This window comes from Mizuhopecten yessoensis, unplaced genomic scaffold (genome assembly GCF_002113885.1).
Source record: "Mizuhopecten yessoensis strain PY_sf001 unplaced genomic scaffold, ASM211388v2 scaffold11121, whole genome shotgun sequence".
Taxonomy (NCBI): Eukaryota; Metazoa; Mollusca; class Bivalvia; order Pectinida; family Pectinidae; genus Mizuhopecten; species Mizuhopecten yessoensis.
This window is the reverse complement of record NW_018408890.1, coordinates 494,206-513,031: the sequence shown is the minus strand read 5'-3', so window position 1 is coordinate 513,031 and position 18,826 is coordinate 494,206. Positions and strand designations below refer to the sequence as shown.

At 32.7% G+C, this 18,826-nt stretch overlaps 2 long non-coding RNA genes across 2 annotated transcripts; both read left to right on the top strand.

The window, feature by feature from the left end:
- Window positions 1-896: 896 nt before the first annotated feature.
- On the top strand, window positions 897-2,795 carry LOC110466167. Its single transcript, XR_002464706.1, has 3 exons — window positions 897-1,172; window positions 1,721-1,807; window positions 2,699-2,795. It is a non-coding gene; the product is annotated as an uncharacterized LOC110466167 (long non-coding RNA).
- Window positions 2,796-6,578: 3,783 nt separating this feature from the next.
- On the top strand, window positions 6,579-8,066 carry LOC110466172. The gene is made up of 3 exons (XR_002464712.1): window positions 6,579-6,877; window positions 7,318-7,409; window positions 7,975-8,066. It is a non-coding gene; the product is annotated as an uncharacterized LOC110466172 (long non-coding RNA).
- Window positions 8,067-18,826: the final 10,760 nt, after the last annotated feature.

The window sequence follows — 18,826 nt, the reverse complement described above, 5'->3', positions numbered from 1 at the left end:
ATTTCTTTTTTTGAAAACATGTTAAAATTAGACAAGCATCTGTAACAAAATGAAAAATGACAGAAATTCAATCGTCACTTAAAGATTGTTTATATAAAACTAAGGATTAAGACAGGGGGTTGTTTTAGGTAATTTCCAAATGAAATGTGTTTTGATTTCTCAATAATTTCCTTTCTAATTAATATTTCGACTTGAATTTTACAACTTTACTCATTTAAGAAGACAAAAAAGGAAACGATAACGTTAAATTTACTATTCTCATTTTAGAATGTTAGTTACCAAAATTCATACTGTGTTTTAGAATATGTAAACGTGTTTCTAATAACTCTTTATATAATAATCTATTTTCAATTTGTACACATTAGGTTTCCATTATCTTTCCAACCGATATTGATTTCTGATTCTTCAAAGTCTAGCGCCAAATATACCAACATAGTATATTTATAATCTGAACAATACTTCCATTACAATCAATACCTTAGAATTCCCAATATTGTTTAAAATTCTGTATTAATTCAATCAAGACCGGTTAAGTTATGTGTTAGGAGTAGGGGCTTGAATAATGTGATTTTCATTAGATATTTATGCAGCGCCACAGCGTGTAAACTAAGATATTTAGCCATACTGAAAGTTATGTAAATATTTAAAATCGATGAAAATAAAGAAAATGAAATGGTAAAGATGACTTACACAGATTAAGCGAATAGTTAAGGAATGTATGTGTATATGTTTACGAGAGCCAGTGTATTACCTAGGGAGGATAACCGTAAGGTTACATTTTACTCTAGGGTATCGCCGTTATACAATCACTTAACATTACACAATTCACCCCATCCATCCTAACGCAACATGTCTCAACAAATTAGTATATATACGCCAGTTCTTACCATCAAAATCAATTTCTCAAGTCTTCAGACTATCTACTAGTTGAACGAGAAATTCATATTAATTTTGCAGAAGTATCATTAAGTAGTTCTGCAAAATGAATAAGACCCTATTCCTCATCCTCATTCCCTGTATAATTGGGTTCATCAGTGCCCAGTACGGATACGGTGGATACGGGGGAGCCGGGGGATATGGAGGAGTCGGAAGCCAGCTTCCATATGGAGGATATTACGCTGGATACGCCTACCAGAACAAACAAAACCGCAATGATCTTCTGGTCGGAGGACGTAAGTAGACATTTTATTTTGTTATGTGATTGCTCTGATAATTGTAACACGTGATAGTGTTTGTTTGTATATTTTTTTTTTATTTTTTTACACCGCAAAAGTTATACTTATTTTCAATTTAAGAATTATTAGAATCGCAATTTAGTAATAAATCAACGCAAAGTTATCAGAGCAACTCGCGCAAAGACGTGTATAAAAGGTATTCTGTTCGTATTACTACTATTTCCTTACACCTGTATAAATATATGATTTCTTACTTTAGTCCTGTTAATACATTTGTAAACGTAAGAGAGTATGCATAGTGATGTTCAAATATTAGATGTACTAAAAGCAGTAAATGTGAACAGTTTTCACTCTAAACAGAAAATCAATATAACAGAGTATCCATTGAGATACACTGGGTATTGCAAGATATCGGCGTGTCTCATTTTACATCATCTGAAATAACTTCAATGCTAACTGATTTTGATAACACATTTACCATGACATAAACAATCTGACTGAAATATTGTCCCAATATTTATGTCGTGTATTTTTATTTTTCACAGTGTTCTTTTTGGCTTTCCTGCTACTCTTCAACATAACCGGATCAATCACCGGATAAATACGTCATCAATGCACTGCTAACATTACAGGTGAGGCTTTAGAAACAAACCTACAGGTGTATCCCAATACTGTTTTTTTGGACATAATTTATTGTATCCCTTTATGCACATGTATCATTTTTTTGTCGCAAAATAATATAATCACTCAAAAAAGTTTAAAACAGTATCTCAGAAGAAACTTGTATCATCAAATATCGACGATATCTTTAAAAGTTCTACGTTGCAAGACGATTGTTTTCGTTCAATGTTCTTAGTAAGATCTACTCTGCAGTGTTTAGTATGAATTTCGGAATGAACTTACTCGAATGGTCTACCTATTGATACTCAGTGATCGTTGAGTACCGTCTGCGTATACTATTGGCATGATATATCGAACCAGCTAGAAGATTTACAATAAATATTTACATTGACAATCACATGTATCACGTGAAGATGTTAAAATTACAAGAAAGAGGTTATCATGTTAATCATCTAACATAATCTCTAATGAATCTGAAATTGTCCTGATAGGAAAAATAAAACCGATGATTACCTTTTTTATAAACCAGTCTCTTTTAATATACAACAACCTTCTAACAACCGGTACCCAACACAATAGTTATCCTGTTTCTTCCAGAAATAAAAAAAAATAACAAAAAGGATTGAACAAATAAATTTGTTCGGATTAACTTACAAATGATCAAATGTCTAAATGACTTCAGTATAACTGTAAACTTGTTTTAAACATAAAATGTATGATGTATTTAAAATATACTGCTTAATATATTCCTAGTATCTCTTTGATACCATCTACACATTTAATATTAAAACTGGTGTACATTCAATATTTTGTGTTTGAATAAGTTAAATCTTAAATCGATATCCCGTTACTGCCTTGTTTCTAAAGAATGTACTTGATCCTATTTCTTTTCTTTATTACAGGGGTCATTCAGCCAAAGATGTCTTGCGCACAGGACTTTTTATCTATCTATTTCCTTTTTGATTGTTACTTGTATTATAATAAACCATGCATATCAAACATATTTTTCGAGTTATATTTTCGTCGAAGACTTTTTACAAGAATCGTTTGATTCTTTGGAGAAGAAACGTGGCAATACCCGCCTGATGATAGGACAAAATAAATCCGGGGTTCAAATTAATAGAAGAGCAGTGTAATCGTATTCTAATTTATGGAAATCGACTTCTGTTGTAATAATAATAAACATAATAATAATAACTTTATTTAAAGAGGATCACCTTTTAGGATTGTACCTATATTCCAATAGTTCCTGTACATATACATGTATATAATATAACAATACAGTCAGAAAAACAACTACAGGTATACACATATATACAATATAACAATACAGTCAGAAAAACAACAACAGGTCTACATACATATATATAATATAACAATACGGTCAGAAAAACAACAACAGGTATACACAAATATACTATATAACAATACAGTCAGAGAAACAACAACAGGTATACATACATGTATATAATATAACAATACAGTCAGAAAAACAACAACAGGTATACACAAATATACAATATAACAATACAGTCAGAGAAACAACAACAGGTATACATACATGTATATAATATAACAATACAGTCAGAAAAACAACAACAGGTATACATACATATATATAATATAACAATACAGTCAGAAAAACAACAACAGGTATACATACATATATATAATTTAACAATACAGTCAGAAAAACAACAACAGGTATACACATATATACAATATAACAATACAGTCAGAAAAACAACAACAGGTATACATACATGTACAATATTATAATACAATAGAATATCAAATATGTATAACAAAATCTCAAGAAAGTATTTCTTATATATAAAGGGAAATATTAACAGCAAATTAAATCAGATATTTTCATAGTGCCCAAATTGCTTCTTCTTTTTTTTGAAGATTTTTTAACAGTTTATAATACATTAACAATTCATTTTTCCATACACATCCACATACTCATTTCATTTCTAGTCATTAGCAAAAATGCAACACTATATTAAAGATACATACAAAAACAATATGTTCTATGTAGTTACTAAAAGGGGAAGGGTAAATCACAAATATAGTTTGCTTTTTTTCAAAATGAGCTTAAAAACCAAAATAATACCATTTCTTTCTTTGAAAACACGTTAAAATTAGAAAAGCATATGTAACAGAATGAAAAATGACAGAAATTCAATCGTCACTTAAAGATTGTTTATATAAAACGAAGAATTAAGACAGGGGGTTGTTTTCGGTAATTTCCAATTGAAAAGTGTTTTGATTTTTCAATAATTACCTTTCTAATTAATATTTCGACTTGCATTTTACAACTTTACTCATAGACTTGCAGAAATTGCATATTGTCTACATACTTTCCTTCTGTTTTATACGGAGTTATGGCTTCTGGACACATATCAAACTTGGCTATTTCAAATATATCTCAATCTAAAGTGAAATAAAAGGTGCATGACAACGTTTATATGCCATAAGTATAAGATATCAATTGTTAGTATTGTATATTATATATACATGTATCATATATTATTTGCTCAACACCTGTGGCTTAAGTGAGTTCCAGGTCCTGGTTTGTTTTTTTGATTATCAAAGTTAACTTACAAATCAAAAATGCCATTTGCCACCACAACTTCTGTAAAATGATTTATTTAATATATGAAGTTTGATTTGCTCGTAATTTAAGGTCTCCTAGCCTCAAGGAAAGTATCTGTTTAATCGTGAAAATTAATCGATTTCATTGTTTTATCAAATGTTCTGCCTAGTTCCAATGTGTATCCACTGATTGTACATAAAAGGCATTTGGGATAAGGGATAACTTGGCACAGATATTAGTTATATGATGATATTTAGTTTGTGAAAGTTTCATACTTATCCCACAATGCTTTTTTACTTAAAAACGCATTTTCCTGTGATTTGGAGTACAAGGACCAAAGTGCATCTCTTTGCCTAACACCGAATATTTCCTGAAAATACAAGTCTATATGAATGTATGTGGATTGAGTAGAGTGTTTTTAGTAGCAAGAGGGGCGTTTGACATGCTACTCTGACCAAAAGTCAGATAGTTTATGCTTTGAAAACGCATGGAAAGACTAAGTTGTTCGTTCAAACTAATGCTTGCAATTAACAGTTAATCCTTTTGTTGATTTAATACGGTTTATTTGTTACATTCAATGCTAGCTGCTACTCATATTACTTCTTAATTACTTTTCTTCCCTTTTTGTTTTACCCTACCCCTACCGTGTAACTCCTCAAATGAGATCAATTACACCAGCAGAGTGTACGTATATACAGGGTTCAAGATTGCATTGTTCTCTAAACCACAGTCGATAAAACTTATGGACAAAATGTCATCGCATCATATTACCATTACATCAAGTAGCGTCAAATATTCGAAACTCATTTGAGTTGCAGTTTCAATTAGTTTTTTTCTCAAATAAAATCCTATTTGAAATTAAAATTAGATTGAAATTATATTAGTTGTTATTTAATCACCAACTGTTATAAGTAAAATGACGCGGTTACTACAGTCAGACATGAACAGCAGACCAGCGCAGACAAGTTGTCCGTAAACTTACACTATTCGGAGCTGGAACCCAAGGACAATTCGACCAACACCCGTAATAACCGAAATTAATAAACTTATTAGAAAATAAGGAAAATCTAATGAAAACGTTCAGTATCCAAAATGTATCTCTGAATTGCTCCAAAATAGATATATTCGAATTAACATCAATGCGTTGACAACTACATAGAAAACTTTAAACATGAATCGAATATCATCACTCAGATCAGATGATATAAAGATACATGATGAATAATTAAAAAAGACGATCTATAACAAGAGAGATAGTCTTTTATTATTATATAGCATGTACCTTTATATCAATATTACACTTATACCAAGCTTGTTGTGGAACAAATGCAGGCTCATAGAACGAAAATAAAGCCAAATGAAATGCTATAAACGGAATTACAGAGACTTTTCAAGAAGTCAGTAATGAACAGGTATGACAGGGCGGGGGAGGGGTAAATACAATTATGATAAGGCTATATTCATATGTTTTGCTTTAGACGGGAGAAACAATAAACTTAGATTCACTAATTTCTTGTAATTTTTGGTTACTTTAATGTTAACCAAATTCGCGAAGAAAATTCATAAATTTTCAGATTTTATATTGTAGTTCGTTATCTTCAAAAAAAAAGCTTTAGTCATATCTTTGTGAATTTTACGATATCAAAACGAGGAATAATTTTCACTAGTAAAATGTAAGAATATGGATGTCGTGGGGGTTTATTGTCATATTTATGTAGATAGTATGCGGCCTCAATTTCCCAGAAAGCCTTCACGCATGAGGAAGCACCGGAAATGGACAAAGTGTTTACAGATCAAACCCCGGCGGTGCTTCCGCCACTTAAGAATTTAAAAAAAACACACATCAAGTCACTATTTATAAATGGTTCTGAATTTTAAATATAAAAAATGGTCATTTGATTGTAAAATGTACTTATTTCGTTGTTGTACCATATATGTACAGTCATTTAGTTTACCACCAGAAGTCATGTAGTGATATGTGCTGTTACATCGAGGAATTATATAAAAACGTGATAACGGATCGGAAGTACCCGGACATCGATGATTTATCGGACGTACATTGACAGATCGCGGTTTCCGGTTCACATTCTACTAGCAATCACACTGACCCTTTACAAGTATGACCTCCTGGAACCATGCCAATATTTCCCTGATTTTGTCGTATAATTCAAAGGTACGGAGCTTTAGTCGTCACTTTGACGGCTTCACATCGCTGACTTAGTCGGATAATTATTCTGATCACAGCTCGCCAAAATGAATAAGATCCTTTTCTTGGTGTTGTGTTCGTGCGTGCTGGTTTTTATCAGCGCCCAGTACGGAGATCCCTATTCATATGGGGGTTACCCGAATTACGGCGGTAACTACTACTCCCCGTACGGCGGTAACTACGCAGGCGGGCAGGGCTATGGTCAGGGCTATGGTCTTGCCGCTGCATACGGATATGGTCAAAACAATAATAATAATAATGTCTTAGTATACGGATGTAAGTATAGCGTACCACCGTTATTTATTTTATTTGCTTTTTGTGATACAAGAAAATTAACTGAGAGATTTGCCTGGTGAAACAATTCAGATGTTTGAGCTTAAACATTCACTTAATTTAAAAAAAAAATGTGTTTAATCAAACATTCATGTTTTCCGTATCAGTTTTAATAATGTGAGACTGTATAGACGCACGTTTATCGACAACTGGTATATCCGGAGAAACAGAGACTTATGGTGATACTGATGATAGGGAGTAGCCAAAGTTAATGACAAGGAATCACAATAATGTACATTGTATTGCCAAAGAAACGGTTTAGGATAGGTAGCAAACACCAATTGATTCATAAAATATTATGGTTGGTCTTATAATGCTTTTGTATCAAAATTGTTATTATTGCAGTTTTCTTGTTGTAATATTTTGTTTATCTTGATTTGCAGTGCTCTTCCTTGCCGCGCTCTGGGCTCTCAATATTTCTGGAATACGTGGATAAACGAGTTTGTCAAGTTACACCAAGTCAATGTTTTTTCAGGTGAGTGGCCATAATCATAACGTTATTATGTACAGAAATGAATAAGTTTGGTCTAACCATGCTCACTTACAATAGACAGTTTGCATGCATTTACCCATCAATAAACGATTATTCTTGTAAAATTCAAAAATAGTGAATCAATCTGAAACACATTAAATCGAACTGATTATCTGTATTCCATAAGACTAGAAACTTTGAATTTTCCTAAGTCAAGATGCTAATTACGGACATGACAGATATTGCAAAACATCTGTTTTGTTATAAATATAGAAGAGGCATTATAACAAATTTGTAACTGTTGTCTTCCAAACTTGTTTCGGATTAAAACAGAAATTATCATACTTTATATTAATGAATATTAGAAAAAGCAGATCATATTCTATGGACACTTTTTTTACAATTCTATTTTACAAGTAATACAGATGCAGTATAACTAGGTCCTGATACTAAATAACATTTGCTAGTTGTCTTAGAATACAAACTCATTTAAATATTGGTTAATGGCCTGTTATCAGATTGTATAAAATACTAAATAAAACGTTTAATAAGTATTTGTATTTTTCAGGAACAGGAGAGGAGTTCTATCGAAGGATAGCACAGTGTTATGTTTTCAATAAAAGTTTGTTATTGAGTTAATAAAAGTTATTTCAATTCAAAGGCGTATTTCATGTTTGTTATTACACATGTTGCACAAAAAGGTATCAAATCTTGATTTAAAAGATATGAACACTCTTGTTGACCGGGATGTTAGAGCGAAGAAGGTCTTAATGTGACAGGAAAACGGAGTACGTGGAGAAAACCTGAGTACGTGGAGAAAACCTACGTCAATTAGGTTTACCTATCTGACTACTGTTAAACTGGAAAAAGTTAGAGAAACAACATCACTATAACAAGAACTGAAGCGACATCGCCATAACTAAAACTGGGAAAACATCAAAACTAAAACTAAGAAAACATTATAACAAAAACTGAAAAAATAATACAATAAAACAAGAAATAAGAAAAAAATCTAAATAATAAGAATTGGGAACAACTCACATTAACAAAAATTGTTAGGAAATTGCTAAAACTAGAACCAAAAATACAACACTTTAACCGAGACTACATCATAACACCAAGAACTGAAACGACCTGATAAAAACAACAGGAACTAAGGAAAGATCAAAACAGAAACAGAGAAATCATCACAACAAAAACTGGGGTGAAAACATGCAAGACCCGAGAACACGTCACAGGAACTAGAACAAAACATAACAACAAGACCTGAGAAAACGTCACAGGATCTAGAACAAAACATAACAACAAGACCCGAGAACACGTCACAGGAACTAGAACAAAACATAACAACAAGACCCGAGAAAACGTCACAGGAACTGGAACAAAACATTACAAAAAGACCCGAGAACACGTCACAGGAACTAGAACAAAACATAACAAGAAGACCCGAGAACACGTAACAGGATCTAGAACAAAACATAACAACAAGACCCGAGAACACGTAACAGGAACTAGAACAAAACATTACGACAAGACCTGAGGACACGTCATAGGAACTAGAACAAAACATTACAACAAGACCCGAGGACACGTCACAGGAACTAGAACAAAACATTACAACAAGACCCGAGAACACGTCACAGGAACTAGAACAAAACATAACAACAAGACCCGAGGACACGTCACAGGAACTAGCACAAAACATTACAACAAGACCCGAGAACACGTCACAGGAACTAGAACAAAACATTACAACAAGACACGAGAACACGTCACATGATCTAGAACAAAACATAACAACAAGACCCGAGAACACGTCACAGGAACTAGAACAAAACATTACAACAAGACACGAGAACACGTAACAGGAACTAGAACAAAACATAACAACAAGACACGAGAACACGTCACAGGAACTAGAACAAAACATTACAAAAAGACCCGCGAACACGTCACAGGAACTAGAACAAAACATTACAACAAGACACGAGAACACGTAACAGGAACTAGAACAAAACATTACAACAAAACCCGAGAAGACGTCACAGGATCTAGAACAAAACATAACAACAAGACCCGAGAAAACGTCACAGGAACTGGAACAAAACATTACAAAAAGACCCGAGAACACGTCACGGGAACTAGAACAAAACATTACAACAAGACCCGAGAACACGTCACATGATCTAGAACAAAACATAACAACAAGACCCGAGAAAACGTCACAGGAACTGGAACAAAACATTACAAAAAGACCCGAGAACACGTCACAGGAACTAGAACAAAACATTACAACAAGACACGAGAACACGTCACATGACCTAGAACAAAACATAACAACAAGACCCGAGAACCCGTCACATGAACTAGAACAAAACATAACAACAAGACACGAGAACACGTCACAGGAACTAGAACAAAACATTACAACAAGACCCAAGGATACGTCACAAGATCTTTCGAAACATCACAACAAGTTTCGAGAAAACATTAAAATAACTACAAAATAGAAAACATCAGCAAGAATAAATAATACACTTAAAAAATAAAATTCTAAAAAATTAATCAATATTACAATGCATCATAATTACGTAAATTCATTTTATATCATTTTAATACGTCATAAACCACATGATCAGTGATCAGTACACCTCTTTGATAATGTCCTTGCCATTCGAAATGTAATCTTTTTCGCATTTTGTTGAATAAAATTTTGCCAGACCTTACTGCATTTTTCATTTCTGTTAGATGAATGAATGCTCCATCGACAGAAAACTCCCATTCACCAAGACGGCCGAAGTTCGATTCCCTGAATAGACATAAAAAAAACTATGGGGTCACCTTCCGTGGGTTTTCAGATACTCCGGTTTCCCATTAAAACACCCGAGCGCTTATATATCCGAGTCAACAAGAGTTATCAATTTAAAATGATATAATTTCTTTTGTAATTGTTGTAAACCTAATTAAGTTTTATGATTATTTTAGAAAAGGTGAACGCTATCATTTTGTAACAAAAGGCCAAATTCTCCGCTTGTCGCGGTTGGTCTGTTTACGAATATTGCACGAACATCTACAGAATTCGTTATACATGTAAGTTTGATAAACATACCAATTCGGTTTTGTCCCTCGACCTTACAACAACTTATTGCAATTTACCATTATAGATGCTGATTATTAGAAAAAACAGATTTTATCGTTTATTTTGATCGGGTTTGTAATAATAGATTATATGAAAGCTTGACGCACATCGATAACATAACATAACAATTACGCAGCAATAACATTTACGATTGGAAAGAGAAGATGATCGGAATCAAATTGCTTTACAGTTGAAACCTATTATATATTCAGGCTATACAAGGGTTGTCTATTCTGAGGTTTATTAACGATATTAATTGAAAATTAACTTAACCGTGCATAAAATGTTTGCTGACGACACTTCACGTGTATACTCATTAATTAACAGGATGGAAATCGAAACCCGCATGATTTATTGTTAAACGTACTTTGAACATTGGTGAAGGAGATGGCATTTAGTGTTTACCCTAGTAAAACAGGCGTATCTATATTGAACACAATAAACGGTTCTATAAATTAAAATAAATGTATATCTAGCAACACTGTGCCTGTTTTTCACACACTTTTCGGGGTAACATTACAAATATGACAATGGGAAATGAGAAACGTGTATTTCAAATAACGCCAAACCAACTTCCAAACATTTGTCTGTTTACAGAACACAAAATTTCTCTTTAAACAGAATTATCTAAATAATATACTATATATATTAGATAAATTTTGGAATAAACAAGTATATTATAAGCGATATCTGTTATGGAATAATCAAGATTACTTATTATCAAAGTGTCAACTACAATTCTATAAAAATAAAAACCTTTCTATCTCACACATAAAAAACGACCCTCATATCACACAAAGAATTAACATATTTCTCTGCGAGAACCTAATTGCGAGCATTAAACTTGATCACAGATTCAACCAGTTTCTGTGGAAACACTGTGTTGTCAGCAGTAAACATCAATCACGGATAGCACTACAATCAGAGCTCTTAAATCAACTCTGACATGTAGACACCGTTGGTGGAGGAAGCTAGGATGGTACTATAAAGAAAGGGAAAGTTACAATAGGAAATCGAAATCATCCTCTTTATCGTACAGCTTAGTAGTAAGCCGTCCTTGTTGGTCATGTTGTAAATAAGTAGAAGAGTATGCGGTGTCCTTACTTTTAAGAATTCAAGATTCACCAAACTTGTAACTAAATATCCAGTAGCAGAGTGTAAGTTAATTGAGTCTTGTATTCAGCTTATGACTGTTCTTACCAAATTATAAAACAAAATATCATTGTTTTTCATTGTTACTATTACATGGTAGAAAACTATCGAAGTGTATTCTTTCTAAAATTATACAGGTAGTCTACTTTTGTTTGGGATATCCCAATGAATGGTTCTGCTCGACACAGACAATAAAGCAATCAAGATATTATACAAATGGTTCCAGTTGTACACTAATCGTCATTTGAATTTGTGTGATGAAATCGGGCTCCTGCAATGCAGTCATAATGAATCGGACTAGGAAAGGCACTGGACTACCTTCAGCTGAACAGAGAACGATTACGAGAAACTATTTAGTGAAGTTGGAAGGCGGAGTTTGATTTCATCATCATAGAGGCGAAATGAAGACATTTTATTATATTTTTGCCAGTGAAATATCAGAATCTATCAACTTGATAAAAATGATATCTTTCACACTGTGACAAATATTAAAAGTGATATTTTCACAGTGTGAAAATATCAATTTTTGGTATTGACAAATCATAACGGTATCTTGTATTCGCTGCATTCAAAGGCAACGAATTTTTGTTCAGATTCAAATGAAGCGACGGTAGATTAAGTGGTTATTATGGTAAATGTTTGGTACACACACTTAAGTATTTACATAAGTTTACAATTAATAACATATTTTTTTATTAATTATATACTTATGAGCAATCATACCAGAAAAAAGCAGAAAACGTCAGAATTGTTTTGAGTATCCATTCAAAAAGGCGCGCAGCCTTGTTGTCAAGCGTGACGTCATTAGAATATGGCGCTTATTATTACGCTTCTGATTCCCGCCCTTTTCTAATGCATTACATTTTTCATGTTTTAGGCTTTAAAAGTGTAATAAATATGAAATGTAATGGTGTCTTCAAATATATATCACTCATGTGGCTAATATTTTGATATTTCAAATATCAAAATATTAGCCACATGAGTGAAACATAATGTTATTACTGAAGACACCATTAACTATCCTGTATATAGGTTATGTCAATTATGTATTGTACATGTATATATATATATAATGAAAAGACTGTTTATTCTGAAGAGTGCACATGAAATGATGACGTCATCAATATTTTGACGTCACAAACAATACAAAATACGGAAAATAACTTGTCTCCCTTTCACGTCAATTGTCTAGTAAAATACATTTGTTGCGAACTATTCACACCGGGTTTTAATAATTTAATGAACTCCGACTCTTTAGTTTTCCGTTTTATAACATTAGAAGAATACATATTATATATAGGGATAACCTTGAGTTAGATGTAAGCACAATTATAGATATTTTTGTTAACATGCTAAAATCATCACTCATCATGCACAGTTTGGTGACTGTGTAGGGTTATTCTCTGGCGTAATTCACGTCCAGTTTGACCAAAATAAAACTCCGAATATCTATAACAAACAATAGCATAAATATTATTTCTAGATATACAGTTTACGTTTTCACGTATAGTGAATTTGAAACGATTTCTAAAAATAGTAGAACACTGAATTATCAGCTTGCATGTTCCACACCTGGGAAAATTGCAACTAGATAGACATGGTTCAGTTTAATTAGATTCAAACTTAGAACAACATAATATCTGTTTGATTTTTTATTTATTTTTTGCTGTCTCTACTATTTATTATTCTATGATTAACCAAAACATTTATCATTCGAACGCTCATTTTCTGTATGTCTTCACACTTGTTTCTTATTATAGGATACATATTAAGAGTAAGTGGATTGTAAGTCGTTACAAAAATAATATTATTTTTATCACTATTTACTTTTGAACGGGTTGTAAAAGAAGCCCTTTCTCTAGCTCTTTTAATGCCAATACAAATAATCTTATCCGGATAATGTTGTGATTTAAACAAACACCTTAATTCGTTTAGTCCCATATCTATCATATTGGAATCAATTATTATTATAAATGCTAGATTGAACGGTAAATTAATCTAATAATTATGTGCATCATCAGGCTTAGAATACAAGTCTGTTAAAACTTCGTTATTTTCTAACTTCACTTAAACATCCAAAAAAGGTAACATATGTTCATTCATGTCCATAGTGTAACGTATTGCAGGATGTAGTGAGTTTAGTTGCCCTTTAAGTTCCTCAAGACACATATCAGAAGGCCATATAATAAAACAATCATCCAGGAATCTCCAAAACTTGTGTCGTAAATATTCTTAAAATACCGTGCCATGTTTACGAACTATTTAGAATGGGAGTAGGGTACATATGGCTATATGGAGATACCTATACATCCGATTATATTATGAACATTATTGAAAGCAGAATGTGTGAAATATTTAAGCAAGAATGTAAAGAAAAAATAGATTCATCTTCTAAGTGTTCACTGTACAAGTTTATTGGCGAAAATTTCTGTTTACAACCATATTTAACAAAACCCATAGGAAAAATAGACTGTCATCTCACAAATTAAACATTGAAATTGCAACAGTGGGGATATCGAAGATGAATTTCATTTTATATTAAAATGTGAATGTTTTTTGGATTTAAGAAAGCGTTTTATTAAGAAATATTACTATGAAAGACCTAGCATGTATAAATTTATCCAACTTATGGAAACAGGGAACAAAAAACAGTTAACAAATTTAGCCAAATATATTAAACTGAGTAATAAGAAAAGAAAAGACTATGTACCTATATAAAAAGGGATGTCTCTCTACACTATACCAATGGATATGTGAGTGTGTATTTGTTGGTGTGGGTGTATTTGTGGGTGTGTATATGGGTGTGAGTGATTGTATTGTTTATCCTTGTATATATGTTTATTTGTAACTGATGAGCCGGAAGGTTCAAGGTAATAAAGAACTGAACTGAACTGAACATTCTATATTTTTGTACAACGTGTCTTCCAAATTACCTAACACAAGAATATCATAAGCTGGTGCTACTTTAGTTCCCATTGCTGTTCATTTCTTTTGTTGGTACAAAGTATTTGTCGTCGAATTAAAACAACATTGCTTTTCAAAACAATTTCTAACGATTTGATAAAGAAATCATGACTAAATACCCCACCAATCGTGTTCGGATATTGTTAAGCCGATATGTAATCGTTAATCATGTGGTTTACATGTATACAAAGTAACAACATTAAAAGATACTAATTTAGAGTTGGTGTCAACAAATTTAGGTAAATGTCTGAGAAAATCATAATCATCCTTAATAAAACTTTTTTTCCTTAGGGGAGAGGTGTTTCAAAATACGATAAAAAAAATGGCTTAGTCGTCGAGAGACACTATTACACTGTATGTCTACCAATTATAGGTCTAAACGCCAAATCTTCCCTTTTATGTGTTGTTTAATAGCTTCACCTATGATAGCACTTGATGTGTATTTTTGGCAAACCATAAAAACATCTTATGATCCAATACTTGCACTGGATCCAAACAAACAAATGTTGGTTGGATGCGTATTACTTCAATATATATATATATAAATATGCAAATGCGTGTTCTTAACGAATTAAGCCGCAAAATGCTAACTTATACATATCGTTTAAAAAAAATCGATGCATATTTTATTCCATAACGTGTGTCAATTTGTTTGAAAATAAAACGTGAACGTTTTGAGCGTAATATAGCTTACGCGCTGAACACTGTCTATAATACAGCAACACATTGACCTCACTTTAGTCAGGTGCGCAATTATGTAAAAATGGTATCAAATTTTCTGTTTAGAAATTGCAAGACACTCGAATATTTCCATTAGTTAGACATATGTCTGTAGCCCACTCGTTGCCGTCTCAATTCTTGTTGATATCTTTTTACTGCCGTCTTTGCAATCTGATTACATCTGTGTATTGATGTGGTAAACGTTCTGAATTCTTTTTTTCTTTAGGAAACTGAGTCTGACATTTGTATTCAAAAAATTCTTGTCTGGCGTTTATGTTCACGATAAAACCATCATCATTAGCATACAATACACAATGTAGTCCCTCATGATCATGTTCTACCACCGGAAGTGCTAACTAATCAATCGCGAAATAAACTGACATTTCCGGTTTCATCTGTTTATAATCCATCAGCGATCTGGGTCAGCGTTGTCAGCAGTACTGACCACGAGGTTTATTGACCAGCGGCCAAACACCGTGTGACCGTACGCTGACGTCACATATCTCGTGTCCATACCTTTACGGTGCTGTTGTGATGAACTGTTAGACCGGAAACAATAAATTGTCCCTCAAGTGACAGAGGATCGTCAAACTGCCGTCATAGAGGATAACACATTGGAATAGAAATTGTTTAGTCAAATTAATGTTTTTAAAACATAAATACTAAAGATTGATTTCTTTCTGTTTTCCATCCAAAATATTTCAGGTATACAATAATGTGCATGGTATTGTAGAACACAATCATAAAATCTGAAGAATTTAAGCAACATCTCGGCTATTTAGAATTTACGATTTGTTATTTTTATTGTGGTATGTCCTCGGTTCCATTTCACTTCCTTTTTATCATAACATCTTTCATTTTAGGTGTTCAAAATAAAGTAAATCGTACTGATTCAAAACGATATGCATATATATAACATAAACGCATGTGGATACCCCTTTGAAATGTTGTAATAGATGCAGTATGCCAATGATGATTTACACTGCATCCCTTCTTCTAGGCCTAAAAGTTGCTAGGATGAAAAAAGTTGGAAATCCAATTTTGTCTTAACTACATTTGAAGCAGAGGAGGAATTGCGTAACATCCTGTCATTTACAGATTTCATACTTTAAATGGATAATTATTGATTTCAATTTAAATCATTAGTGAAGTGTTTATATTTGGAACTGTGTCATTGCTATTTATAAGTTATTATAACGGCAAATCAAAGGGACCAAGATATCCACCAGCACATTATGTCACCTTGTATCATGGAAATTGTCTTTAGTTAAAGATATACTGTTTGTTTTCATTTAGAAAAAAAGTTATCTATTTATTTTAAATTCTGATATAGGCTTTGGCCGAAGTGTGTTATTGCCGCCCAACCCTAACAAACAACGAACCGATGTTTTGCAATGTTAGTATAAACCTGATGACATTGTGACGCCGCAAATATAATAAAATGACATCACATAGCTTTGTGTCGTCTAATAGTTTAAATTGTCATAGAATGACGCATGACATCAAACTTCAATTTGTTTTTAAATTTGGATTTTTAAATTATGTAGATGGTGATTTTTGTGGTGATTTACTTTTGCTATGTTTGCGATCTCCAAATATATGAAATACACAGCGAATATCAATTCCAGGAATAAACGTAACAGTTAATGTACGTAGTAAGATAAAAGGTAATAATCTTTTTACCCGTTTACTGCCGAATTATTAGATATAACAGAAATTCAATGTCGTATTTTACTATGATAAAACACATTTATACTAAATCCGATCGCCAAAAAAGCACCCTAGTAACGGGGATATACTTATCTGTCAATGTTGTTCAAAATGATCCCGACGAACTAGTTTTCATTGTAACAACAGTGATGTTATATTTGATCCCCACGAACTAGTTTTCATTGTAGCAACAGTTATGTTATATTTGATCCTGACGAACTAGTTTTCATTGTAACAACAGTGATGTTATATTTGATCCCGACGAACTAGTTTTCATTGTGACAACAGTTATGTTATATTTGATCCCCACGAACTAGTTTTCATTTCACAATGATGTTATATTTGATCCCCACGAACTAGTTTTCATTGTAACAACAGTGATGTTATATTCGATCCCGACGAACTAGTTTTCATTGTGACAACAGTGATGCTATACCTGTCCCACGAACTAGGTTTCATTGTAACAACAGTGATGTTATATTTGATCCCCACGAACTAGTTTTCATTATAACAACAGTTATATTATATTTGATCCCGACGAACTAGTTTTCCTTGTAACAACAGTGATGTTATATTTGATCCCCACGAACTAGTTTTCATTGTAACAACAGTGATGTTATATTTGATCCCGACGAACTAGTTTTCATTGTAACAACAGTGATGTTATATTTGATCCCCACGAACTAGTTTTCATTGTGACAACAGTGATGCTATATTTGATCCCGACGAACTAGGTTTCATTGTAACAACAGTGATGTTATATTTGATCTCCACGAACTAGTTTTCATTGTAACAACAGTGATGTTAAATTTGATCCCGACGAACTAGTTTTCATTGTAACAACAGTGATGTTATATTTGATCCCGACGAACTAGTTTCCATTGTGACAACAGTGATGTTATATTTGATCCCCGCGAACTAGTTTTCATTGTAGCAACAGTTATGTTATATTTGATCCCGAGGAACTAGTTATGTTATATTTGATCCTGACGAACTAGTTTTCATTGTAACAACAGTGATGTTATATTTGATCCCCGCGAACTAGTTTTCATTGTGACAACAGTTATGTTATATTTGATCCCCACGAACTAGTTTTCAATTCACAATGATGTTATATTTGATCCCCACGAACTAGTTTTCATTGTAACAACAGTTATATTATATTTGATCCGGACGAACTAGTTTTCATTGTGACAACAGTGATGCTATACCTGATCCACGAACTAGGTTTCATTGTAACAACAGTGATGTTATATTTGATCCCCACGAACTAGTTTTCATTGTAACAACAGTTATATTATATTTGATCCCGACGAACTAGTTTTCATTGTAACAACAGTGATGTTATATTTGATCCCCACGAACTAGTTTTCATTGTGACAACAGTGATGCTATATTTGATCCCGACGAACTAGGTTTCATTGTAACAACAGTGATGTTATATTTGATCTCCACGAACTAGTTTTCATTGTAACAACAGTGATGTTAAATTTGATCCCGACGAACTAGTTTTCATTGTAACAACAGTGATGTTATATTTGATCCCGACGAACTAGTTTTCATTGTAACAACAGTGATGTTATATTTGATCCCCACGAACTAGTTTTCATTGTGACAACAGTGATGCTATATTTGATCCCGACGAACTAGGTTTCATTGTAACAACAGTGATGTTATATTTGATCTCCACGAACTAGTTTTCATTGTAACAACAGTGTTGTTAAATTTGATCCCG